Source organism: Bidens hawaiensis, unplaced genomic scaffold (assembly GCF_021521415.1).
Source record: "Bidens hawaiensis isolate Kalapana, Puna unplaced genomic scaffold, B.hawaiensis_p1.1 tig00034751_1, whole genome shotgun sequence".
NCBI lineage: Eukaryota > Viridiplantae > Streptophyta > Magnoliopsida > Asterales > Asteraceae > Bidens > Bidens hawaiensis.
Window position 1 is genome coordinate 18,645 of NW_027496041.1, and position 27,877 is coordinate 46,521.

Genomic DNA, 27,877 nt, shown 5'->3' on the forward strand with positions numbered 1-27,877 from the left:
AATGCCCTAACGAACAAATGATGACCGCGACGAGTAAATGAAGACTTGAATGGGGAACTCAACCCCTTAATCATCCCACAAGACCATAATATTCCCGTTCAGTGAAAACAAAGGCCCGCGAGTCGTTGCGAGCCCCGTTCAGTGAAAAAGAAGCGACACTTTTCAAACGAACAAATGAATGTCTTAACGAACACATGATGATCGCGACGAGTAAATGAAGACTTGAATGGGGAACTCAACCCCTTAATCATACCACAAGACCATAATATCTTTGTTCAGTGAAAACAAAGGATTATGAGTCGTTGCGAGCCCCCGTTCAGTGAAAACAGAAGCGACACTTTTCTATTTACTTTATATGCAATTAGTGAACTGCGGTTTTCGTCTATGTGGTTTGTCCAGATCTACGGTCTTAGTCCACTATTTTCGTCCCAATAAAATTTGCGATTTTCGTCCTTGTAGTTTCATTTCTCTTGCAATTAAACCTGAATTTATTAACACCGTTAAGTCTGGTCATTAACCCATCTACGTTCCCACCACGTGATGACCAATTTTTTCGTTTTTCTCTCCAAATAAACCTCAGTCCTAATTTGCAAGCCTCTTCACGTGAGGGCTGGGGTGTGTTTGGGGAAAAAGAAAAAAACTATAGGGACCAAAATGTCCCTCACGTGAAGGGCATACTGATGGGTTTAACGACCAGACTTAACGAGATTAGTGAATTCAGGTTTAATTGCAAGTAATATGAAACCATAGAGACAAATTACAAATTTGAAACTACTAGACTATAACCGCAGATTTAGACAAACCACGGGGACAAAACCACAGTTCACTACAATAAGTATTATAATAAATAAAGAGTAAAAAAACATGTCTACCACTGACTTAACGATTAAATTTAACGGAGTTAGTGATTTAGATGTAATTGGCAAGAATTGTGAAACATGGATGATCCATATGCAAAGAATAAATTCTTTTGGACTAAATTCTTATTATTTGTCAAACCATAAGGACGAAAATGAGACTTTATTCTAAAAAACATAGAAATTAATTATGATAAACTTTGTTATATATGATAGTGATTGGTATATAATATCCTTACAATTTAACATATATATAGTTTACTAAATTAACCGAAAAAATAAATAAATAGATTTAAAGCATATATTATAATTTATAAATTTATATGACAGTTTACAATAATAATAATAATAATAATAATAAAATAACAATAATAGATAAATTGATTGATTTTATAAAAATGGATCGACTTTTAAACATAAATTTATAAGTTAATGATTAAAAAAAGTGTTTCGTAAAATGAAATCATATTCGAGTTTTGTTTTTTAGAATATTTAACAATATAGTATAACATGTTAATGATAACATTTGAAATTATATTTTTTTCAATCTTTAACAAACATGGTTGGTTGTTGAGTTTTTTAGATTTCACCAAGTATTTTGGAATATATAATAACATACATAATATGTTAATATTTATTCTTATAAAAATGTATAAACATAATATAATTATGGTGTAAAAGGAAAATGAATAGTTATTGATTTATGACATATATTATGATCAATTAATATTTTAGTTTTGGAGGGAAAAGAGATATGAGGTTTAATCACAAAGCGGCACGTATCACAATTATTTTCTTTTATTAGAAGAGTAGGATGTAGATTATACAAAGAATCTAACCGTATAATGAAAACAAAACGTAGTAAAGATTTGTCATCACCACTCCAAGTTTCTTAAAGCAAAACGCGTAATCAAAGGTCAGCATAACTTAGAAAATAAAATACAACATTAAATCAAAACACAAATATCTTAATCTAAACTTAACACACTAGGTAACACGAAAAATAAAATGATAATAAAAACTAAAAAAATAAGGATGAGGATGACTGTGATGCAAGCACATTTTCTCCATTTCTTCTCCAAGCCCTTGGATCTTATTATTTGCCCGGTCCCAGGTCGGGCAAAAGAGCTTTCGTAATCCACGTGACTTTCAATGTCGCTAAGTTGTTGTCCTTGTGTCTCTACTAGTATCACCATGTCCAAAAAGATTTGATGTAATTGTATTAGATTCTTCTCAATTACAATAAAAGCATTATGTTGTTCTTGAATTTCGGATATCATGTTCGTAGCTTGTTCTCGACCATGATCTTGTATTACTTTGTGAAAAAGATCTTCAACATTGCCACTAGACATTAAGTTGCTTATTAATTCATCGTTGGCTTCTTCACTGATGAGGGTGAAGTATCTTCTCCCAATAGTCTCCCAGTACTTGTCTTTTGCTTGAATGCGCATTTCTTGAAAGTTGTCCGTAATGATCTTAAGCTTCTTACCCAAGTTGATAAACACTAAAGTGCGAGTTTGATATGTGGCATAACCTAGGATCTTTATATGTTCAACATTAGACTTGTCTAGGGCATCTAGCTTGCCCTTGATGATCTTCACAATCTTCAACAAGTGCGTAAAATCCGAATCCATCTTAGATCTAATTAACTTCATCTCACTTGCATTGGGGACCATCTTGCTTTCCTCAATAGACTCTTGTACCTTCTTGTAGAGATTCTCGACAATGATCAAGTCATCCTTCACCTTCTCAACATCACAAAAGAACTTGTCGAAATCGATTGTTTCATTTCTGACACCGCCATCATTCATGTTTTCAGAAAAGGAATTTGTGAGGTGGGATTTTGGGTATAGCTTATTGTCTATATACAGACTTTTTAAGGAAGAAGAAAAACAATGATAATGTTGGCGTGTTGAATCTAAAAGTTGAATACCCTTTAGCATTGACTATATTATCAAGAAAGTCAACGGTTGATCAGTGATTGCTGGCAATCTTTATATAAATATTTTAATTATTTGTTAATTAGCCACTTATTTACACGAAAGACTAGAGTTCCACAATTATATTAATTTTATACCGATACTAAATGTACTTTATTTATACTAACGTTTAAGTACTTCAATTAAATTTGTATGTTTAGTGTCCAAATAAATCCCAGTTTGAAGAGGTTTGAAAGTAAATAGTTGAGAAGATATTTTAAACATGCTATATGTTTTATGCTTAATTTGTAAGTCCCGAATCTGGATCACTACAATATGATATCAACCAAACACGTCAAATATGCGGAATCTAGTTAACGTGGTGATTCAAGAACAATATAAATGAAGAACACTATGTAATATGGTTTCAATGCATACGATTATATTAACAATAAATCGTCTAATACATAAACCGATTCACACAGAATCTTATGCTCACTAGATGGTGGCTCTTACTGATTTACAGTTTCTCTCAATGTGAACAACCTAAAACCCTATACAAGATGTTCTATATATAGGGAGCCAAAACAAGCTGGCCCAAACAACCAAAAGCCCACCGAGATCCCAAGGGATCTCGGTTAACATACGCAGCCCAAGCCCATATTACATACTCAACCCAACAAACATAGAACTAAGTACAAACCACCAAATATGGACCCAACAATCTCCCCCTTGGTTTGTAGCTTCGTTCTTGTTTATTTCACTTCAAACTAGCCAAACCGAAATCCATAGGGATTTCGGTATTACACCAATGTAATTATTCAACTCGTCTTCGTTTACATCACTTTAGTCTTGATCATGTTGTGGCCTTTTGATATGCGTCAGTTTAACCAAATTATGACCCAACAATCTTGCCCTTAAACTGACGCTTTCAAGATCTTCATAATCTTTACTAGAACATAATCAGCAACTTCAGTGATCAGCAACTTCAGCATCTGCATCCAATAATCTATCATCTCCCTTTTTTTGACAGCATCATCCAATTTGAATCTCAGATACTTCATATGCTTCCGTTGCAAGAAATCAGTCTTGAAAGAACAATCAACTTTGATAGAAAGATCAACCAAAATATTTTTGAAAACAATTAAATAAAACAAAATAAGACAAACATATTTTTGTAATTTTTATTTTTTGTTTTTTTAATGATTTTCTTGAAAAGACTTGAAATGAGATCATACCAGCTAAACCAACTATAACACAATAACCGATATCAGATTTCATGAGCTGAAAATTTTCAAAATGATTTCTTAACACATTTGTTTCGACAAGAGTAATCAAGAAGTAAAAACTAAAATAAATGAAATAAAATAAAACCTAAAACAACAAATAAAACAAATTTAATCACCCGGTCTTCTTGTAATTTAGCTAAAAGTTGGGATCAAATTTCAGTTTTTGATAAAAATGTCGCCTTTATGAAAAGATCCGAACATGGAATCATATTGTTTAAGGTGTTGTCACAGGGATTCATGTTCAGCTTTATTATGACAACAAGAGACAGGTTGATAGCGTGTATCCCATACTTAGCATGATTTTTCATCGCATCAGTGATATGATTAAGGTTCAGTTAGGCATAAAGCTTAGATGGACATCACTCATGGACCTGTGATGCCTCCTATCTCTTCTCAAAGCGTATTTGGCTTTCCCCAGATCACCCCAATTTGACTCCAACCCCCTGGATTTGAGGTTGAACGTTGGACTTACAGTTTAATTAACAGGCCTTTCATTCGGGATGTTAAAGGACTTATATTATTGCCTCCACCCCTGTAGTTCTGTTATTAACCCTCATGTTTGTGTTTTTCTTAAAAGCTTGTGAACATTTTTCAACTTTTGGTTGATTATATATTTACAGTAATTTTGTTCACATTTGTTCTTTGTCATTCTCAATAAGATACATCATTTTGGGGACCAAATACCAACGAGCTCGTGTATGACTGGGTAATTGCTTTTCTGCCTATCATTCGGAGAGATGTATATAGAGACATGCACATGTCTTCAAAATGACTCTCCACAGTAAGTTTAGCATATTTAGTTTATATCACTTCAACTTTTACGCATCATGGAAAGCTACCATACAGATCAATGACTGTTCTAGAGCCCTTTAAGCTTAATAACTTCACCCGTTAGGCACACAGAAACAATTTATCTATCACTTTCCAAAGGTTGGATCATTTTCATTTGAAAATATTTTGAAGCTTCTAAAAAGCTGTTAACTGAATAGTAATATCACATCCCTTGAAATTACAGAAGACACACATGTTAAGAACTCAGTCACCCCAGTCACTCTTCAGTTTTCAGGTAAATGGCTATCCCGTATGACCACTAGTGGTTAACAGGACCAAAACACATATGAAAATACGTGTCCGTCCAACTTGGAATTACTGACATAATTTCAAGTGAAAGAATTCAAAACACAAAAACACATCACAATCACCCCGGATGCTGTCAGTCTTTAGACAAATGGCTATCCTGTGAATCTACAAGTAGTTCACCGGACCAAACATATACAAGTATACGTTCTTCAAACTTGAGCAACCGACATAATTTTAAGCGAGAGTGAAGTTTGAAAGACATAGATTTTTTTTATTATTCAACGCACACACACTCTTTTTGAATTTTTTAAATTTCTCCCCCTAAATTTGTGCAAATACTTTTATGTACAAATTTAACCTCAAAAAGACTCAATCGTCGAAACGAAGTATTTAATAAAAATGAAGTGTGATAGTCAGCCAACTGATTTACTATCATTTCTCATGTACGTTCAAGTCATTTTCTCATTTTTGAGAAACTAAATACACTATACTTTTAAAACTATACGTGAACATATTTTTGAATTTTTTTATTAAAATTTAAAAATTTAAAATCTTTTTGACTGATCAATCTTTCATACCAAAGTGATACGGTTACCTTTTATCTTCAAGACATCATCTTTCATTTGTGAGAATCTCCCCTAGGAATAATCATGTTTTGAGATTTTGCATCCTTGCGAGTTGAATGTCTGGAGCAAACCTTTTAATATGCAATGTATTCCCTGATTTGTTCCTACACACTTAAAGAGCAGATTAAAAACGTTCTATCACCCAAAAATCCCGTCCAGGAAACAAATAATCCATTTTGTGGTTTAAGATTTTTTTAAAAAAACAATGGATATTTGCCCTGACATGTGCCTGGAACAACCCATTTAATAAGCAATGAATTTGTGGTTGTTCCTACACGCATAGCGGGATCAGTTGGACATAGGAACCCAAGTCATAAATGTCTTGGGGTTCCCTTGAGCATCAACATATGTGACCTCTTGCCAACTCATATCTTTCCCATCTTTAACAGAATTATTTGTCATTATAGATTCTGTTTGCTGAGTTTTAAGTTTCCAAGTCTGTCTTGGTTTAGTTAAATTTGAAAGAACAAACTTTGGAGTGGAGCAATTCGAATTTGAACTCTTAGAACTCTCAACACTTCTTTGAAATTTGAAAATTTATTTTTCTTTTAACAGTTTCTAAATCATTTGAGTGCAAACCTGTCATATTAGCTTTGAATCTTGGGTATCTGTGACCCGTTGTACAGATACTCGTGGTTTTCTAAAATAAGCATTTTGTTTAACCACTGGATTCAGTTGAAACTTGTTACCTTTCACCTGAGGGGCTTGTCTATTGACACTCCTTTGCCAAATGCCTGCCGTTCCGCAAACGAAACACTCATTCATCCTTCTTCTAATGTCAACGGAAGCACTTGCCTCATGTTGGAATTCATTCTTAGTAAAGGTTTTTCCATTCTTCTTGCCCATTGGCACAACATTCTGATTTTGCTTGTAATAGGGAACATATAAACGATGAACACAAATTCTGGCTATATGTCCTGGCGTGCCACAGTGGTAACATGTTTGCCTCTTCATATAAATGGCACCCATTGATTTATCAACACATGGAGATCTGGAGGATATATGAGGATGAGACTGTCCTTGTTGTGTTGATTTCTTACGTGCCTTCCCTTTGTTGCCACAACTCGGTGTATTATTATCAGTACAATTTTGTGTTGTAGGTGTCATCTGAGTTTGATGACACGTTCGAATGAGATTCACTTTCACTAGCCTGAACCCCTTTACTATCAGAAGCAACATCCTTCACTATATTTGAAGCAACATTATTTACTATATCTGCACATGAAGTAGAAGCATCAAAATTGTTCACACATTTAAAAACAGGCTTGATTTCCTCTAGGGATCTTGATTCAACATCTTCAGATTGAACCTGTTTACCATACTTCATGCCTTTTATCTTTTCCTCCTGTTCTTTGGTAAAAGGGGTAGGGACATAATTGTGGGTGTAAGGTGGGGAACTTGACTGTATCCTATTCCCTCACCTTCATTTTCCTTCCACCACAATTGGTTTTCAATCATTGAGTTAACTACTTTATTGGAACCCTCGAATTTTTTTAAATCAAGTTCAGCATTTTCAAACTTACTAGTTAGATTTAAGATTTCCAACTTGGAAGCTTCCAGTTTAGCAGTTAACTCAGCAATTTCTTGTTGGGCATCTAGATAATAACAACCTTTTATACTAAGATCAGACTTAAGTTTTTAATATCCTTGTTTTGAGCTTCTATTTTGTCTAAAAAACCATTTTCATTTTTCTTAAGTTTAAAATTCTCTGATTTTATTCTTTCCATATCTCTACTTAAACTGTCATTATGAAGCTTATACATTTCTATTTTCTCACCACAATTTAAAGAGCATGGTTGAAAAACGAGTTGTGAAGAATCCATTGAGTAATTAATCAGATTAAACTGATTTTCCCGCCAAAATTTCTCGAAAAATATGATCGCCAAAATTCTTAAGAAAGATGTCCCGCTCAACAGAGGCGTCCAGAAAAAAATTTCGTTCAGGACAAATTTTTCGATTTTTCCCGCCAAAAATTCACCGAAAATTACCCAAAAAAATTTGTTATCGCCAAAATTTTCAAGGATGGATTTTTACTAATAAGGAGTATTCTGGAAAAATTTCGTTCAAGAAAATTTTTCCACCGGCACTGGCTCTGATCATGGGTTGGAATTACAACTATTAAAGATGGGAAAGATATGAGTTGGCAAGAGGTCACATATGTTGATGCTCAAGGGAACCCCAAGACATTTATGACTTGGGTTCCTATGTCCAACTGATCCCGCTATGCGTGTAGGAACAACCACAAATTCATTGCTTATTAAATGGGTTGTTCCAGGAACATGTCAGGGCAAATATCCATTGTTTTTTTAAAAAAAATCTTAAACCATAAAATGGATTATTTGTTTCCTGGACGGGGATTTTTGGGTGATAGAACGTTTTTAATTTGCTCTTTAAGTGTGTAGGAACAAATCAGGGAATACATTGCATATTAAAAGGTTTGCTCCAGATATTCAACTCGCAAGGATGCAGAATCTCAAAACAAGATTATTCCTAGGGGAGATTCTCACAAATGAAAAATGATGTCTTGAAGATAAAAGGTAACCGTATCACTTTGGTATGAAAGATTGATCAATAAAAAAGATTTTAAAATTTTAAATTTAAAAATTCAAAAAATATGTTCACGTATAGTTTTTCAAGTATAGTGTATTTTGTTTAAAAAAATGAGAAAATGACTTGAACGTACATGAGAAATGATAGTAAATCAGTTGGCTGACTATCACACTTTATTTTTTATTAAATACTTCGTTTCGACGATTGAGTCTTTTTGAGGTTAAATTTGTACATAAAAGTTTTTGCACAAATTTAGGGAGAGAAAATTAAAAAAATTCAAAAAAAGAGTGTGTGTGCGCTTAAAATTATGTCGGTTGCTCAAGTTGAAGAATTACATTGGTGTAATACCGAAATCCCTATGGATTTCGGTTAGGCTAGTTTGAAGTGAAATAAACAAGAACGAAGCTACAAACCAAGGGGGAGATTGTTGGGTCCATATTTTGTGGTTTGTACTTAGTTCTATGTTTGTTGGGTTGAGTATGTAATATGGGCTTGGGCTGCGTATGTTAACCAAGATCCCTTGGGATCTCAGTGGGCTTTTGGTTGTTTGGGCCATCTTGTTTTGGCTCCCTATATATAGAACATCTTGTATAGGGTTTTAGGTTGTTCACATTGAGAGAAACTGTAAATCAGTAAGAGCCACCATCTAGTGAGCATAAGATTCTGTGTGAATCGTTTTATGTATTAGACGATTTATTGTTAATATAATCGTATGCATTGAAACCATATTACATAGTGTTCTTCATTTATATTGTTCTTGAATCACCACGTTAACTAGATTCCGCATATTTGACGTGTTTGGTTGATATCATATTGTAGTGATCCGGATTCGGGACTTAAAATTGGTATCAGATCCTTTGACGAATTCAGGCTCGTTATTTTGGTATCGACGGATTCAAGATACTAAGGTTTGGTGGTGTTTGTGATTTTTCCGGCGGATTTCTGATCGGAGAAGAAGAACAACAGCAATTTTTGTGGAGATTTGGTCAACTTGGAAACAAAATTTGAATCCCTTGATTTACAGGATTCAGTGGGTTACAATATTATTCAATCAAGTCCAGATCTAGACTGAAATCAGTAGATTTCGGCCATCAATCAAGAGCTTTCTATGTTTTCGGCCAAATCTTGACTGTTTTCGGATTAAAATCATTGTTTTAGGTCAAAGGACTGAGTTCTCGGTCAAACGTGGTCAACATTAAGGGTTTTCGGTCAAGTATAAGTGTTTTCGACCATTTTTAGGTGTTCTCGGTCAGCGCGTGTTTTCGGTCAACATCTGTTTTCGGCCAAAAAGGTGTTCTCTGTTCACCTTATTTGTTTTCGGTCAATAACATATATTCTCGGTCAACACTAGTTTTCGGTTAACACTGGTTTTCGGTCAAACTTGGTTTTCGGTCAACATTGATTTTCGGTCAAACTAGTTTTTGGTCAACTAATAGTTCTCGGTAAAAAAAAAAGTATTTCGGCTGGAAAAATTTTCTTGAACGAAATATTTCCAGAATACTCCTTATTAGTAAAAATCTATCATTGAAAATTTTGGCGATAACACATTTTTTCGGATAATTTTCTTTTTTTTTCTTTTTTTTTTTTGCTTCAAAACACACGTATATTGATTACGTTGGGTGCTTAACCACTTACAAATACTTGAATAATGATAAGAATGAACAACGATAACCCTATACATTACACATCTATATATAGGGAAACTAACAACCAAGCCCAAGTAAAACCCAAAGCCAATACTAAACCCAATAAACATATAACTAAGTACAAACCACCAAATATGGACCTAACATAATTTGTACCCAATCAAATTAGCACGAATTCAAATCGGTTTTCTTGAATTTAATTCAAATCCAACTTCATATTTTAAAATTTTTATAAGGCTATGTGTTGTGGACTAACAAACACGTCACTGTCAAGTAGTCAAAGAGGTTTTAACTAGCCTACTCATTAACTTAGGTGTTGTAGGTTAACTAGCTAGTTATGAGATGAAATAAATAAAGAAACAAAAGAAACAGAAAAGTTGTTGGCTTACCGCCCTGATGCACCGACACGATATAGCCGGCGTTAATGTATTTATTTGACACCTAAAACGCCCTAGACGTTAATTTGTTAATTGGCCAAAGTGCCAAACTATTTTACATACCGAAAGTACCAAAACAAAATTTTAAGTTTTAACAACTTGATATGTGACAATTAATAACATTTGTAAACAACATTTTCTTGTTCATTTTATAACTTCTGCATATATAACACACACAAAAATTGAAATAATAATCTACTTAAAAATATTCAACAACACTAACAAAACTTAACTATCTACAAATAATCATTACACTTCTACAGATAAATCTACATATGTTTCATCACACTCATCATCACCCTCAGAATAACTCAAGTTTTCTCCATTAGAACTCAAATTCATCTCTTGGTTCACCAACTCTACAAGATCATGTCTGTTCATAAACTTATACGCTTCGATAACCGCCTTAAACAACGACTCGCTTCGATCGATTTCACCATATTTCATTTTACCATACACCCGCTTCACCCCCTCCAACATACCCGCTTTCCCGTAACACCTGACTAAATATATATACGTTACAACGTCCGCTTCCAAACCCTCGTCTTGCATCCGCATAAACACCTTTAACGCGTCATCAATTCCCCGCACCCCAAATACATAAATCGTAGCGTTATAGATAAAGTTTTCCAAACCCGATTTTTTTCATGATTTGATCCTTTTATATATAACACAAACCGAACTACATCTGGAAAATGGGTAAGCGAGCAACAAGCTGCGCCGCAATCCCCTTTTGAATCGCAAAGCCTATTCTATTAAATATAAATCCTTGGTTCCTCGGGCTCTGCGAGTCACTGTGGACCACCTTCTGCATCCGCTCCAAGAAGCGAACCGCCTCGGGAGCTAGGGATCCAAAAGTGTCGAAGGCAAATGGAATGAACACGTGCTGATTCCCCAAACACGATGTCTCATGATTAGCAACCTTCCTAGACTCCGCTCTCAAAACCGTCTGTCCCGGTACGAAGCCACTGTCTCTCAGCCCCACCAACGGGGACATCCCAGTGAGGTCAACACACGCATGCTTACCCCCTGTCCAGCCAAACACAAGAACATCTGCAGGACGCAGGGTAGATCTTCCCTCACGCGGATCAGTCAAAAAGTTAAAAGGTGCCTCTTTCTTGGCTGAGATCCCGGCACGTCTAAGCACATCCCATAACACATCTCTAACCCAGTCATGACGATTCTTGAATCCGGCAATTCCTTACAGTGGAGGGCATGCTCACCGAATCTATCCTAACAAGCTTTTTTACAAATGAGGCATAATTCATCTGGAGGGAAAATGGGAATCATAAGCCGGTATTTAAGGATGGCTCTGTATTCAACTGCCGACATCCGTTGCCCGAGACCTTCAATGGGCACAACAGTCAAAAAATCCTGGGCATGAGCCCCCTTAAGACAAGCTAAAACTGCCTTTTGTCTCGTGGTCATATCGAATCGCTCCTCCAAATCATGTACGTGTTTACCATAAAGAGCACTCGCCAAGGTTTGTTGAGGTTTCTTGGGGGCGGTCTCCTTATCAGTAAAACCGCCTATATCAAGGTTCGGGAGAGTTGTTCCAATATTACCAAGTGCAAAAGAGTAGTCAGGATCTACCTCCGTAACACCAGCGGACGTGGTCCTACAATTTCCACGACTGAGACCTGGAAGCCACAAATGCATATGCGGAGACATCCTCAGCCGAGAAAATTCCTAAGCCTCCGCAACACATAGGGAAGGAAGCCAACCTCCATTGGAGGTCCCCAAAATGCGGTCCTCCACACATAACAATATCTTCAATTGCCCCCCCGCAGGCTCGCATCAAAGATGGACACAGCCTCTTTGACATGTTCAGGTTGACAGGTCCGGAGCCCAAACACTAACTTAGCAACCCCCATGCACGAGCGTAACAAAAGGAGCTCACTTTGGGGGTCCCTCAGGTCCGGCAGGCGTTTCATAAGTTCAACTGCCCTCAAAGCTCTTTTATTTGCCAAAGACCGAATAAACCCTGCATCCCGACTAACCGCTCCCCCCAAGAGTTTAACTCCCATCGCAGGCCTGCTAATCTCTCCAGGGAATAAACCCGACACTTTCTTCAAATCATCACATGACGGCCAAAAAACCTTTGTTTTTCGAATATTAAGCCTAAGCCCTAGAGACGCCCCCTCTGAGCGAATAATGCCCAACGCTCTAGCGACCTCCTCAGCCTTACCAATAATAGTGCCATCGTCTAAATACCAAGCATGGAAGGGCAAGGAACAGGTCCCCTGCACCCTAAGGATGAGCAGATGAAGGACCAACGCAAAAAGAAGAGGGCCAAGGGGGTCCCCTTGCTGCACCCCAGTAAAAGCCCCGATATGAGTATCCCCAACATATAAACGGGCGGGGCGGGCATATAAAAACTGGACCCATGGGAAGATGGATGGACATATGCAGCTAACATCCCTGGGAAGGGTCGTCCGATCCACCTCGTTGAAGGCGTTAGAAAAATCAACAGTGAGCATAGCCAGGGACCCGTCATAATGAAACGCGCTCAAAAATCTGTTAGCACTATGCAATACCGCTTCTGCCCCATTAGGGATCCCAACCCCGAATTGGAAATCCCCTAGATAAGCAGCCACCTTTTTCCCTATTTTACGCATAATGACTTTCGACACCAATCTTCTCCAAATGGCCCCCACTGCGATGGGTTTAATTCCATTATCAGGCTTCAACAGGGGGGTCAACGGTGCCGAAGCAATGAACTCTGCTAGAACTTTTGGACAAAGCCGCCCAAGCCACAAGTTGACAACATCAGTGATGGCCTTTAAGATCCCGGAGGCGGTCGGAGACCCCTGGCCACAGAAAGCGTCTAAAATATGTTGGGCCCGCAAACCATCCCTCCCACAAGATGTACCTTTCGGGAAGGTTTTAATATATTCCAACACACAATCACCGTCCACCTGCAAGGCTGGTTCCGATGGCGCGATGGAGGGCATGGTCGGGGGGTCCACCACATGATGTTTATCAATCAATGCTCTCAAAGTATCCCCCCCGGCAGGCATGACTCCGGATGAACACAGGACTTTGATCGCCGCTGTGTAATGGCCGTCCGCTACCTTCCGGAGGCACTGCTTGATATTGCCCCATCCCTCTTCTTTATGTTGGCAATCCCACATCACTGGAAGTTCAAGGAGCGGTAGCACCAACTCTTCTAAACCTGCCCCATCTTTCCAAACAGCCAAAGCCCGCATAATGGAGCTACATTGAAGCGATTTCCTGTTACCGGACCTTCGTTCTTGCCTAGTAGCCGGTTTGACAACACGTAACGTGCAACGAGGCAACAACAAAAGTTTAACCCAAACCTCAATAGACCTCGGGGCATCCACCACTTTACGGAGCCCCCTGACAAAGCCTGGGCAAAAGCCATGCGACACGCGGGCGGGATATTCTTGACAGTGGAAATAGGAATGACGAGGACACGCTCAAGGAGAGCGACATCTACCACAAACATCTCAGACTGAACACTCCCAAGTTCCACCTGCGAATCGCGGGGTTGAGGGATCCCCACAATAAAATCAAAGTCGCCTCCTGCACGTGGGGTGCATTTAACAACTTCTTTTCCGTGCAGACAAGGCCTATTCAAGGCATGCAGGGCCATGCACTCCCCGCATAACCAGTTCTTAAGCAAGCGCAAGGTTTCGACAACGTCATTGTAGAGTTCCAAGTCCGAAGCAAGACGCTCCTTTAACTGATCTCTCCTTTCCTTTACAATGAAGTGATCCTGCTGAAAATGCATGAGTAACCTAGAGTACTCCTTGTATCTCGGGATACCATCTTTGCAAACATGAAAATTTTTAAAGGGGCAACGCCAAATCCCCGTGCCCGAGCTAGGACCGGGCTCTCCACCACAGGCCCTCATAAATCACTTAAGAAATTATTTTTTTTTTTGTTTTTGGGAACAAAGGAAATTAAAATAAAATTTGGTGTTGGCATTTAATCAAACACCTGGCGGGCATTACTAGCGAAACCTCCAAACTAATGCCAATCAAATCAAATCGCCTAGAAAATGAAATGCTAGAAGACCAAATAAGCAAAAACCGAGAATGGGTGATGGCGGTGGCAAAATAAGGGTGGAGCAGTGAGGTGGAGATGGGGGGGGGGGGGGTAACGGCAGTGGTGGTGGTGGGTGAGAGGCGGAGACGGAAAGGGAGGGTTACGGTGGAGCTGTGGGGCGGAGATGGAGGTGGTGGGTCTGGGTGGTGGGTAATGAATGATTGAGTTGTGTGTTTTTGCAGAGGGTTATGATCAAGAGGGCCAGCCAATTGTGTTTTATAGGTAGAACATGAACTGTTAACCAATGATGAGGTTGACATGCAACCTATGCCAGACACAGAGACATATTGGGAACAAAAGTTGCCGATTGATTATGAAGAAATAATTAAGTTGTCAAAAGACGGTGTGCAATGGAAAACAAAGAAGGAACTGTACCACATTCTTTCCGAGGGGTTTTTAATCAATTCTGGTGAAGAGGTATATTTTATCATAACTTTATCATATGAAACCCGATTCGAATTTCATATTGTTTTGAAAATAATCCAATGCATACACGTGCATACCGATAACCGAAAATACAAATGACACAACCGCTTGTTTTGCGTACGCTTTAGTTTCTCGATAACCAAATTCGAGCTGCTCAACTGCTTCAACTGGGATCCCACCTTTTCTCAACAAGGTGAATAATACTTTCAATGTACCCGATGTCGGTTGTAACTTTCGGGTTATTAACATTTCGTAAAGCATTTCACCTCATGCAGTTAGATTCCCAATGGTGACGTGGCATGCCATCGCTTTGTTGAAAGCCGGGCAGTCGGTTAATAAACCCGAATCTTTCATTCCGTTTGCCACATTTATGGCTTTATCAAGCATACCCATGTTTTTATAAACATACATCATTGTTGTGAACGAAACTGCGTCAGCTTTATTGCGTTTTTTGTAAATCATCGAATACTGATTTTGCTTCGGTTACCATACTAAGGTCCGCGTAAAGATTTAGAATGCTGCTTGATGCCACGACATCGGGCCCACCCGGGAACTCGTTTAATTTGTTATAAATCGTTCTCACTCCGTCAATGCTCCCGGCTTTGCTATAGGCCTTGATTAAAGAAGTCAACACAACTTGGTTGATCGACACTCCCGATTCTTGCATGATTTGGAAATACCGAAGAGCTTCCTCGTGCTCGCCGGCTTCTGCGAACCCATTTATTAACGAACCAAACACAACCTCGTTCGGTTTGACCGAAGACTTGACCATTTTGTGATAAACCTCGATCGCATCTGACACTCTGGTCAACCGAACGTAACTCACGATAACACTAGAAAAAGTCAAACACGAGGGTTTCAAACCCGCTTCACACATTTCATTCACAAGATCTCTCGCTTCATCAACCGAATCCGCACCCGAAAGCATCTGAATTAACGAGTTATACGTGCATTCATCGGGCCAGACGCCTCGACTTTTCATTGCTTTGAATAATAAAATCGCTTTATCATACGCGTGTGAAATCCCGTACGCTTTGATAATAACATTATACTAGACAACATCCTTTTCCCGCTCACGATTAAACACATACTCAGCCTCGGTCAACAGACCCTTTTCACCAAACGCATCAATAACCGCAGCATAACCCTTCGACGTTAACCCACCATTCCTTTCACACTTTTCCAATATTAACCTTGCACGCTCGGTTAACCCTTCAACCACATACATTTTAACAATTACTGGAACCGATTGTTTATCGACACAAAATCCCAATTCCTCAATCTAAGTAATCACATTTTCGACTTCATTAACCATTCTTCTCTCACATAAAATATTAATAACCGCTCTATACGTAACATCATCAGGAATAAGACCCGCCTCGCATGTCTTGTTATACCAAAAAAGAGCTTGATCTATGTGGCCTGTATCAACATATAGAGAGAAAAAGATATTATAAGTTTTTGTGTCGGGTGATATATCTCGTTCTTCCATCTTACTAAATAACGACTCGGCTTCTGATAAACGCCCGTGGGTCCCACACTTATAGATCATGGTGTTAAAAGTAACCGTATCCATCGGGACTCCTGACTTAAGCATTTAATCAAACACCTTACCTGCATCTTTCAACCGACCCACTATTCCATATAAATTGATTAAATTGTTGTAAGTTGAAGTTAACATAGGTTTTTCAGCCAGGTTTTCGTGATCATATCGACTCGTGCTCGGTGTATGGTCTCTCCCCCCGGTTTTGAAAAGCTCGGTTAACAAAAACTGCGTCAAATTAACGGGTTCTTGAGACGAACCAGCCTCCGAATCAAACTCCAAATCATCCAAAACAACCTTCCCAACACACCAATTCCTATAAAACCGATCAGCCAGATCATACTCGCCCCCATCTTTCAACACTCGTACTACCGTATTCATAGTAACTACATCCGGAAACATGCCTCTAATCTTCATATGCTTAACCCATAACAACGCTTCTTTCACAAGCCCCGCTTTTCCATAAACATCAACCAGCATCCCGTACGTATTATTCGTCGGTAAAACCCCCTTTTCCGCCATCTCGACCCAGCACCGTCTCAAATAATCCCACTCCCGGGCCCAACCCAAAACCCGAAGCACAACATTTTAATGAATCACAATAGGAAAATAATCCGGGTGCGATTTCATCCAATCGAAAACCCGAACCACCCGTTCCCAATTCCTCTGTTCTTTCAGAATCACAGTCTGCTCTTTCGGGTTCAATTTCCCATAATACAAACCTAGGGTTTTATCGATATCGTCTTCAGAATTCAAAAATTTCAAAATTGTCGGTAACAGACCGCTGTATCGCTTACTATTATTCTTTTTCTTATTGTTGGTATTATAACTATTTACAGGTAAAAACTCTGTTTTTGAACGAATTTGGGGGTTAAAGCTAAACCCTAGATAAACCCTAATGGGGAATTTGAGTCGTTTAACGTAGAATCGTTTAACAGAAATGAAATTGGAGGAATAATTAAGGGTTTGAAGCTTAAAACTGTGTGATTTGTGCATATTATTATTATTGTTGTCTTGGGTGATTTCTCTGTAGCTGCAAATTTGAAGCATTATGGCGGCTTTTTTAGTTGCAGGGTGGGTGGAAGCCTCTGGTTGTTTAATAACTAGGGGAAATGATATTATAGCTTCTTTAGCAATAGATTATAGCTTTTTTTCTAAAAAATAAGCTTAATTTAGTGTTTGGTTTAGCTTTTTTTAGTTTATGTTTATAAGCTTATATAAGCTAATTTAAAAAGGCTTACTTGAAGATGGTTTATTAGCTTATTTGAAAAAGTTTATTTGTTTAAGGGGGTAAGTTACTCATTTACCCTTCAAATGATGGTCGATTAATAATATAGAAACAACTTATTACGTTAACAATTCAAATAATGGTGGATTTAACAACTTATTAAGTCGTATAATCAACTTGTAGAATATAAGATAATCCAAACACTTAAAAAGAGTTTATCGAATAATTGAAAATAAGCTATAAGCTATAGTACTTTAAAATATAAGCATAAGCTCGAAAATAAAAGCTAGGCCAAACACCCCCTATGGAAACCCTGTAATTTGTTTTATTTAAAGTAGTTTCTCAAAGGTCCTTCATGTTATGCCTTGTTGCTATTTTAACATTTTAGAGGTGAGCATAAATAGGGTAAGACCCAAACCGAATCAGACCTGGTTATCTACAATAGGACCAGGTCAGTTCTCGCGAATTTGACTCATTTTGTCTTTACATAAATCAGGTAAGTGTCACGAAGACATCGAGACACGAATCAATCAGACTTGGTTATTTACAACAGGGTCAGCTCTTGAATTCGGGTCGGGCCAGGTCTAACCGTTTGCTTACCCTTAAACAACTGAAAAACCATAACCCAAAGTTTTTGTAAACCCCAAAAATTGAAAATTCGGTTTTGGTTTCGTTTGGTTTTAACCTTGGTGGGAAACTAGAGTTAGGCAGACTACACCGACAAGGGTTACACCATCACTGAACAAATTTTCAAACAACTTTGTGAGATGAAATTTGTTATATTATACAACTAGTTAGTTATCTATCTATCTATTCTAATAAAGTAAAATAATTGTGACACCTGTCAGTTTGTGGTTAATCCTTATAATTTTTTTCCCTCCAAAACTAATATATGACATAGATCAATAATATTCACTTTATTTTTTACACTCAATTTATATTATATCTAATTAAACTATTCATTTTTTTTAAACTCTATTTGTATTATTTCTATACACTTTTGTACAAATAAATATTTACATCTTATAGTACATTGTTAGAATGTATTTCATAACATACTTAGTGAAATCAAAAAATCTACAAAAAACCATGTTTTATTAAATATTGAAAAGAATATAATTTTAAATGTTATCATTAACACATTATACTATGTATATTGTTGAAAACTGTAAATTAAAAAAAATAAAAAAAAACATTATTATGCTTTCAATTTACAAAGTAATTTTTTTAATCATTAAATTATAAATATATGCTTAAAAGTTGATCCATTTTTTAAAAATAAATCCATTTATCAATTGGTTTTTTTGTACATTGCCATATAAATTTATAAATTATAAATATATGATCTAAATCTATGTAATTATTCGGTTAATTTAGGAAACTATACATATATGCGTTTGATCGATGTCGAAAGTTTAATAAAAAACATTTATAAAATACATTTACTAGCTAAGGCAAGTAAGGTGTCGAATCTACAGGGAATCAGTGGAGAGTGCAAGTGAAACTCAAATTTTGTTATAAAAATAACTAAAGTGGACAGACGATGTCAAGCGGCTTAAATATTGTTTGGTTGTAAAACAATTAAGAGAAAGATAACCAACCCCAGGTTTCAGGTTGTGAAGCAGACTAGACAATTGATTAAACTTATTTAGAAAATTCGTTTGATTACACCTATAATCGAAAGACTAGATATTTGACCTTACTGATTGATAGAACTTAATCCGAACAATTGGTTTGAATATATAATAACCTAATTGATTACCAATTTTAGGGTTTGATAAATATATGTGATTTAATGGCTAAAGATAAACGGGTCAATGACTCAAAGAACTTAATCCTAAAAGTTGATGACCACAAATCAATAGACTGATAAAATCACAAAACATTCAATTATAACGAAAAACTATTGAATGCATAAATAAACATAAAAGGTTAATCAACCGGATGATTGATCAACTCTAGTTCCAATATAAAGATTTAAATACCAAAAGGTCTTGCTTACAAACACAACCCTACTCCCGGAGATGGTTATGAAGTATTTAGCCTATCATCTCGATCTTCATGCTCTTGATTATGATGTTGGAGATGGTGTTCATGAATCAATCTTGTGATTAGGATGAGTGTTGGTGGTGTAAGATGGCCTCCAAGAAGTCCCAAAACTGATTATGATTGAATGATATCGATATTAGGGTTTTTGGGCCTTAAATATGGAAGAAAAATCACCAAAATCTCTTTTTTCGTCAGACCAGACCGTAAGCTACGGTCTGGCCACCGTAAGCTACGGTCAGACCGTAAGCTACGGTCTGGTCACTCTGCCTTACGGTCCTGCTTGGCCAAAACTGTTTTCTTCATAAAATCTTCTTTTCAACTCCGTTTTCCTCCCCGTTTGCTGCCACATCTTCGTATTTCAATTCTCTATCTTCTCATAGATCATCACTTTCATTTCCACTCCATCATTAATGCTCCAAATTAGCTTCTTTAAGCTCCGTTAAGCTCCGCACACCTGTAACTACAAACGCACTCAAAGTAATCGTGTTCACAATATATAACTAATCAAAACACATGACTTTACACACTTAATACACATATTTCTACCCACACATCACATCCCCACACTTATCATTTGCTTGCCCTCAAGCAAACTCTCATGCAACACATACACCTCGATCGACGGTTCATCAATTATCAGTATTAATACTAGTGAGGTATAAGGTCATACCCGATTCCCAAGAATTGACACTGTCAAGGTTGATAACCCACCAAATAATTTACTGATACATTTTAAAACTTTTGAAATTGCCTAAACAAGTGTACTTTGTTTCCGGTTAAGGAACACATGGTCATACCCCTCATAATATAATATCTCTCCTCTCGGTTTAATATCTGGACTAGCGAAAGATGTGCTAGTATCACTCTTCTCTCAGTATCATTTATAAGCAAATATTCATCCATAAAGCTGCTTTGACATAAATGCAAATCAAGAGGTCTTAAAAGGGTTGTAACGGGGTCAAGTGTAAGGGTATTGAAGGGAATTTTTGAAGTAGCTCAGACGATCCGATCCGGCTTATTACAAAACAACTAAATAAACAATGACTTAATTTATTCCAATGACTAAACAACTAAACAAACTCACTGACTTTCATTTACAACCAATACTGACTAGAACATTGACTCCTTTTTAGCTTTTCTTTGACTTTGTAATTTTTTTTTCTTTTTTTTACATAAACGAACTACTGAATACATAACTGAATATACACAGACATATTTTTGGGCTTTTTCATCAATTATTTTTTTTAAAGCATAATAACGTAATGCTTAATACTGGAACAAATACAAATACAAAATCAGAAACAAATACAATTACAAATAAACCTAGTAAGCCGGATCGTCTCGTAACATAATGTCGGGGTTAACCAGTTGAAAATAAGTCAAAGAAAGGTTTTCTAAGGGACCCAACCCCCCACCCCTCACATTAACCATCCTCATATGTATAATGTATGAGGCCCCAACCCCCCAGTACCCACACTCTCGCTCATCCAGACGAGGCTTAACCTAATTGCCTTTATATCTTTTGCATTTTGCCAACTACGATCCCGTAATTCATGAACATCAATGAAAGCACTCAAATGACATGTGTGTACTATATATTATATGTGTATTATATATATTTGGGCCAACTCACACACGTACCGGAGGAATAGGGTTGACGATAAAAACATGTGTACATGTCCCCATGACTCGTTATCCCCATCTAAACGGTTCATTTTAATTTTCTATTTTTGAAAAACATTTGCATAGGAAGACTTTCGAGAAGCTTAAAAATTGACCATGACCAAAGACCTCTACTTGGCATTAATACTAGCAATTAACAAGTTACAATTCCAGCTTTTGCGCACAATCAAGGTACTCTAATGCCAAAATTTTAAATTTTCCCCCCATCCCCACACTTGATGTTGACATTGTCCTCAATGTTTAAAAATATAACTTTTAAAAGAACATTAACGAGGACGAGGTTGAAATTTACTGCTTATTATTTTTTTTTAATTTTAAAACTGGGCTTAATGTGATGGTCATAACAATTTATACAAATACACTTTTAACAACGCAACTTATAAAACAAAGAAAATTATGAAAACGAAATCACCTGATATAGGTAACTCGTGTGCACTCGTGCTTGCTCCAGATGAACCAATCTCCTCAACTCACTCAACAATATCTGAAAACTCTCACACGTGTAGAAGCATGCTTCTCACCATATTAGAATATGCCTTTTAAGCTATTTGCAAAACTGTTAATTATAATACCAAGCCGAGTTAAATAAATTTTATAATTAAATTTGTTAAACGAGTAAAAATGTTAAAAGACCTAACTCACTTTCGTAGGAATCACGATTGCATTTAGCATATGCAACAAGCCCTTTAAACCCCCCGGTAGCCCGGGTGGACGAGTAAGGTCTCGTGAGGGTTTATAGTGAACTACACCCACAAAGTTCAAATACAACAAAAATATACACGTACCTGAATCAACCGTAGCAAAATATGAACGCACCTTGGGTAGCTGCAACTGATGTCAAGATGATTCTTTACCAAAACATTGCAAACTCCGACTTTTCCATGTGTGGCATCCCCACACTTGACTTTTGCTACAATGGCATGCTTGAAATAAAACGGTTAAACAAACTACAAAAACAAATAATAATAAAATAAAATACAAATTGAAAATAAAATCAGGGTTGCCTCCCGATCAGCGCTAAGTTTTTGTTAAGGTCTTCAGCCAGTCCGTTACCTGATTTGGCGGTTATGGTGGTCTAATGGAGTGCATACCTTACTCCACCTCATTCTTCTTACTTCTCCAACACAATGGTAGATCTAATGCCTCCCACCTGGGCCCAAAACATGCCAACCTTCTTTGTTCATTCTCGAATCCGGGTGGTTTCTTTACCTTCTCCTTCTTTGGTGGTTTCTTCTTGTTTGGTCCATCCTTTTCCTTATCGACCACCACTTCCATCACCGTCTTAGTGTTGTTTTTTGAACTTACTCCACTTTTTACATCTACTGTATTTAACTCTTCCTTTTCTCGTTCACGCTTAGACCTGTCAAAAACAACATTTTTCTCCTTTTTGGTGTCATCCTCACATGTACTGGGAAGACACCCATTAGTAGCACAAAACCTAGAATAATTGCTTTCAAAAGAATAATCATATAAATTTGAAAATATACTTAAAATTAACTTACGGTTACCGAAGGTCATGCAAACTGTTCCGTCTCGGCAGTTAATCTGAGCATTTGAAGTAGCCAAAAACGGTCTCCCCAATATCACACGGGATTCTTCTTCATTCTCAGCCAGTGCATAATCAAGTACCAAGAAATCCTCAGGGTAGTAAAAATCACCAACCTTTACCGCAACACCAATCAGCTTCCCACGGGGTCGTCTTCGAGTAAAATCAGCTAACACCAACGTGGTATCAACTTCTTGTAAAGGTCCAAAATCAAACCGGTCATACACACTCCCTGGTAGAACACTCACACTCGCACCATAATCAACAAGTGCCTTGGTCGTCTTGAACTCACCAATCTGAATAGAAATGAGTGGTGCCCCAGTTTCAAGTTCTTCAACCGTGCCATTCTCCACACTATCTTCGATTGTGATGGAACTAACGTGTGCATTTTTGGAGTTTGACGAACTACTACTTTGATGGCTCGGATTCTTCAAGGTGTCACTTGGTAGTTTGGATGGATTTCTCTTTAGGCTTGCCATTTCTTCTGCTATTTGACTCACCTATTTATCTCTTGCATTATTTGCGTTTTCTTGGAGTTCCATCCTCTGATTCATTTGCTTCAATAACTCCATCACATCCTTAATCGACTCCTCTTTGTTACCCGAAGAATTCCCTTGGTTATACTTGCTCTGATTATTACCCGAGCCAACCCCATACTGCCTTTGATTCGACTGGTATCCTGTTTTCTGAGAACTGCCTTGAAAGTTTGGGCTATGTTGGGTGTTTGGATTTCCATAACTGAAGTTTGGGTGGTTTCTGAGACCAGAGTGGTAATTGTTTGAGTTCATGTTGTTATTGTATCTATGTTTACCCAGAACATAATTCACCTCTTCTTCATCGTATGTTGCCCCACAATTCGCAACTTCATGTCCCAACACACCACAACCTTCGCAGACCAGGTATGTTTTCCCGAATTACCCTTTCCTTGCACACCTGCATCCAATAGCCTGTCCATCTTCTTTTCCAACCTATCCATTATGTCATCTGACCCATGACTTTCAACTGCTTTTACCACTGACCTTTTTGACATCTTGTTCGACTGTGGTTGTCTATTTGAATTACTCACATGTCTCTCCAAATGTCCCCAATCCTCGTTTTTGTCATTTGCAAGAAAAGATTCATTCATGGTGGCTTGGAGGTCACGAACATCATCATTTGAGAGACTATCATGGAATGCCTTTATCAATTCCCATAAGGCAATCCCATGATGTGGACATGTCCTCAACAATCGTTTAAACCTTTGGAATGATTCATAGAAAGATTCGCCAGTGAACTGCTGAAAGTTTCGAATGTTGTTGTGGGCCTCTGTGGTTCTTTGTGAAGTATAATACTCGTCTAAAAACTGTTGTGCCAAGTCTCCTCAAGTGAAAATACTAGCTGATGGTAACGATAAAGACCACTGCTTTGCTGCATCTTTCAAACTGAACTGGAAAACTACCATCTTCACCTCTTTCGCAGTAAAACCTTGACTCGAGATGAGTGCGCATATCGAGTTGAAATCACTCAAGTGTAAGTATGGTTCTTCTGTATCCTTTCTATGAAATGTCGGTAATCCCGTTAAACTGTTCTGCCTTACCGAAAAAGTTCTTCCCCGTCTGACTGGAATGATGATTGGTAGAGGATTCGTAGCCACTTGTGGAATGAAGTGGCTTTGAACACCTCTGACTGGCGGTGGAACAAACGCCCTTGGAACTCCATCATCAAAATCATAATACGGCTGTTCATGGTGTTGTTGCCGTCTCGGTGCTCGATCTCTCTGATTTTCTGGATGATTCTGCCTAATTTTTTAGTCATCACGGGGATCTTGTTGCTGATATCGACCCCCCTGTTCATCTCTACGTTCCTCCTCATCCTCAGAATCGTAACCAAAATCATCCCTTATGTGCCAATTTTCCATCCGTGCACGAGCACGACCAATATCAGGGTTTTCCTCTCTCAAATCATTGTGTCTTTGACGGTTCACTGGAGCTGATCTGATTGACAAGTTGTCATCCATGTTCCTGTGATTACGGTTAGCATATCTTTGGTTGAACAGATTGTGGTTTATGTCATGGTTAACGTTCTGGTTTTGTGGGATTGGTTGTTCTTGGTCATGTGGTTGGTAAACATTTGGGTCTCTTCTGTTTCGGTTACTCATGGTCTCTTCTTTTGGAGCTATGAATTCGGGTATTTGGTTTCGTATAGTTTTCTGAGCTGCTCGGTTTCGTCTTGCTGTTTTCTTGATTTCGGGATCAAACTAGAGTGGCTCTTTCTCATAGGAATATCTCGCCTGCATCAACTTGTGAAGTTACCTACACAGACACAAACACTAACACCCCGCGTAAAATCAACGAAGAAAAAATTAAAAACAAAAACTAAAAACTAAGCTAAACTAGCACTTTGCGCGTTGATTCCCCGGCAACGGCGCCATTTTGATCGATGTCGGAAGGTCAATCAAAAACATTATAAAATACCTTTACTAGCTAAGGCAAGTAAGGTGTCGAATCCACAGGGAATCAGTGGAAAGTGCAAGTGAAACTCAAATTTTGTTATAAAAATAACTAAAGTGGACAGACGATGTCAAGCGGCTTAAATATTGTTTGGTTGTAAAACAATTAAGAGAAAGATAACCAACTCCAAGTTTCAGGTTGTGAAGCAGACTAGACCAATTGATTAAACTTATTTGGAAAATTCATTTGATTACACCTATAATCGAAAGACTAGATATTTGACCTTACTTATTGACAGAACTTAATCTGAACAATTGGTTTGAATATATAATAACCTAATTGATTACTAGTTTTAGGGTTTGATAAATATAAATAATTTAATGGCTAAAGATAAACGGGTCAATGACTCAAAGAACTAAATCCTAAAAGTTGATGACTACAAATCAATAGACTGATAAAATCATAAAACATTCAATTATAACGAAAAACTATTGAATCCATAAACAAACATAAAAGGTTAATCAACCGGATGATTGATCAACTCTAGTTCCAATATAAAGATTTAAATACCAAAAGGTCTTGCTTACAAACACAACCTTACTCCCGGAGATGGTTATGAAGTCTTTAGCCTAGCATCTCGATGTTCATGCTCTTTATTATTATGTTGGAGATGGTGTTCATGAATCAATCTTGTGATTAGGATGAGTGTTGGTGGTGTAAGATGGCCTCCAAGAAGTCCCAAAACTGATTATGATTGAATGATATCGATATTACGGTTTTTGGGCCTTAAATATGGAAGAAAAATCACCAAAATCTCTTTTTTCGTCAGACCAGACCGTAAGCTACGGTCTGGTCACTCTGCCTTACGGTCCTGCTAGGCCAAAACTGTTTTCTTCATAAAATCTACGTTTCAAATCCGTTTTCCTCCCCATTTGCCGCCACGTCTTCGTATTTCAATTCTCTATCTTCTCATAGATTATCACTTTCATTTCCACTCCATCATTAATGCTTCAAATTAGCTTCTTTAAGCTCCGTTAAGCTCCGCACACCCGTAACCACAAACTCACTCAAAGTAATCGTGTAGAATATATAACTAATCAAAACACACGAATTTACACACTTAATACACATATTTCTACCTACACATCAGTGTTAAATTGTAAGTATAGTATATACCAATCACTTTCAAATATAATAAAGTTTATCATATTTAGTTTCCTGGGATTTTTTTATCAAGGATTGCTTCGAGTTTTTGGTGAAACTTAATATTGATTGTCACGGGTTAAATGTTGATAAATAGATCATTTCGTACAAATTAACCAATATTTAGCTCAAATTTGTTACGTGTACAAATGGGGTAATCTTAATATTGTTAAAATTTTGAGAATGCAAATAGATATATCGTCAAACTTGTTACGGGTTGAAAGTTTTGACTTGAAAATGTAAAACAAATGAAAGTTAAAATTTTAAATGAGACTGAGTTTCAAATTTATTTTTAGTGACATTTTTGGAAATAGTCAAAAGATTTGGGATGTTACACATTGAGTATTTTTCACAAGACTATTAAAATTTAAGAAAAAATGACAACCACTTTGACATGCCACCTCTAGGCCTATCAATACTTCTAACTTTTAGTTCAAATTAGAAACATTTGTGTCAACATTGACTTTTTCTTGATTAGTGATCAGAATGTTGTATGTTTAGTAACACCCCAACCCGGAACGGGCTGACGTGTCACTATTACAGATTACAAATGAAAGCCACAATCCAAAATAAAACAAAAATCAAGTCAGCCTATGTCATATTATTAAACCAAAATGAAATAACTTTTAAAAGGTTGAGCTTCATTATTCTGTCTCGTCACTAAATTCCTCGAGTCCCAGATTACTTGAAAACAAAATAAGAAAAACAAAACAAGAAAATACGGCTGAGCCAAAAATTGCCGAGTAACGGAAAGAACAATAGTATAGGTAAAGACGGACGAAGGAAAATAAATATACGGACTTCAATTCAAACTCGAAACCAACCTTTTTACCGAAACATATAATTAATAAAATTCGGAGGTATGATCCGACACTTGGCCAAAACATAATCAAACGCACACGGAAACATATCAGAAACATATCATAACATATACACACATCAAACCACGTGACTACACATATCAAAAACTTAAAGTCATGTGAAACGGAAGCACCCACGAGCCAAAAGAAAAGACTAGTACACAACTAGCTAGTCCATGCACCTATGAGACGGTGAGCGTAGCGTACACCCATTATTCCATCTTCACAAAACAAACGCAAACTCAGAGCTAAGATCGATCTATACGCCTCTAGGGGCCAATGTTCTACGTAAGCACAAGCTAGAGACGCCGTGCACTTTTATTACGCACTGTCACGATAAGTGCATGTCGTTGATGCCCCTACGACAAGTCAGAAAATGCTCGGGTAACAGAGGACAAAGCTAAAAACATATAACTAAAATATATTATATAACAT

The 27,877-nt window shown here is 37.3% G+C and overlaps 2 pseudogenes; both read right to left on the reverse strand.

Annotated features, from left to right (window-relative positions):
- Positions 1–1,707: 1,707 nt before the first annotated feature.
- Positions 1,708–2,725, reverse strand: LOC143586650 (syntaxin-124 pseudogene; annotated as a pseudogene).
- Positions 2,726–10,653: 7,928 nt separating this feature from the next.
- Positions 10,654–17,494, reverse strand: LOC143586646 (pentatricopeptide repeat-containing protein At1g73710 pseudogene; annotated as a pseudogene).
- Positions 17,495–27,877: the final 10,383 nt, after the last annotated feature.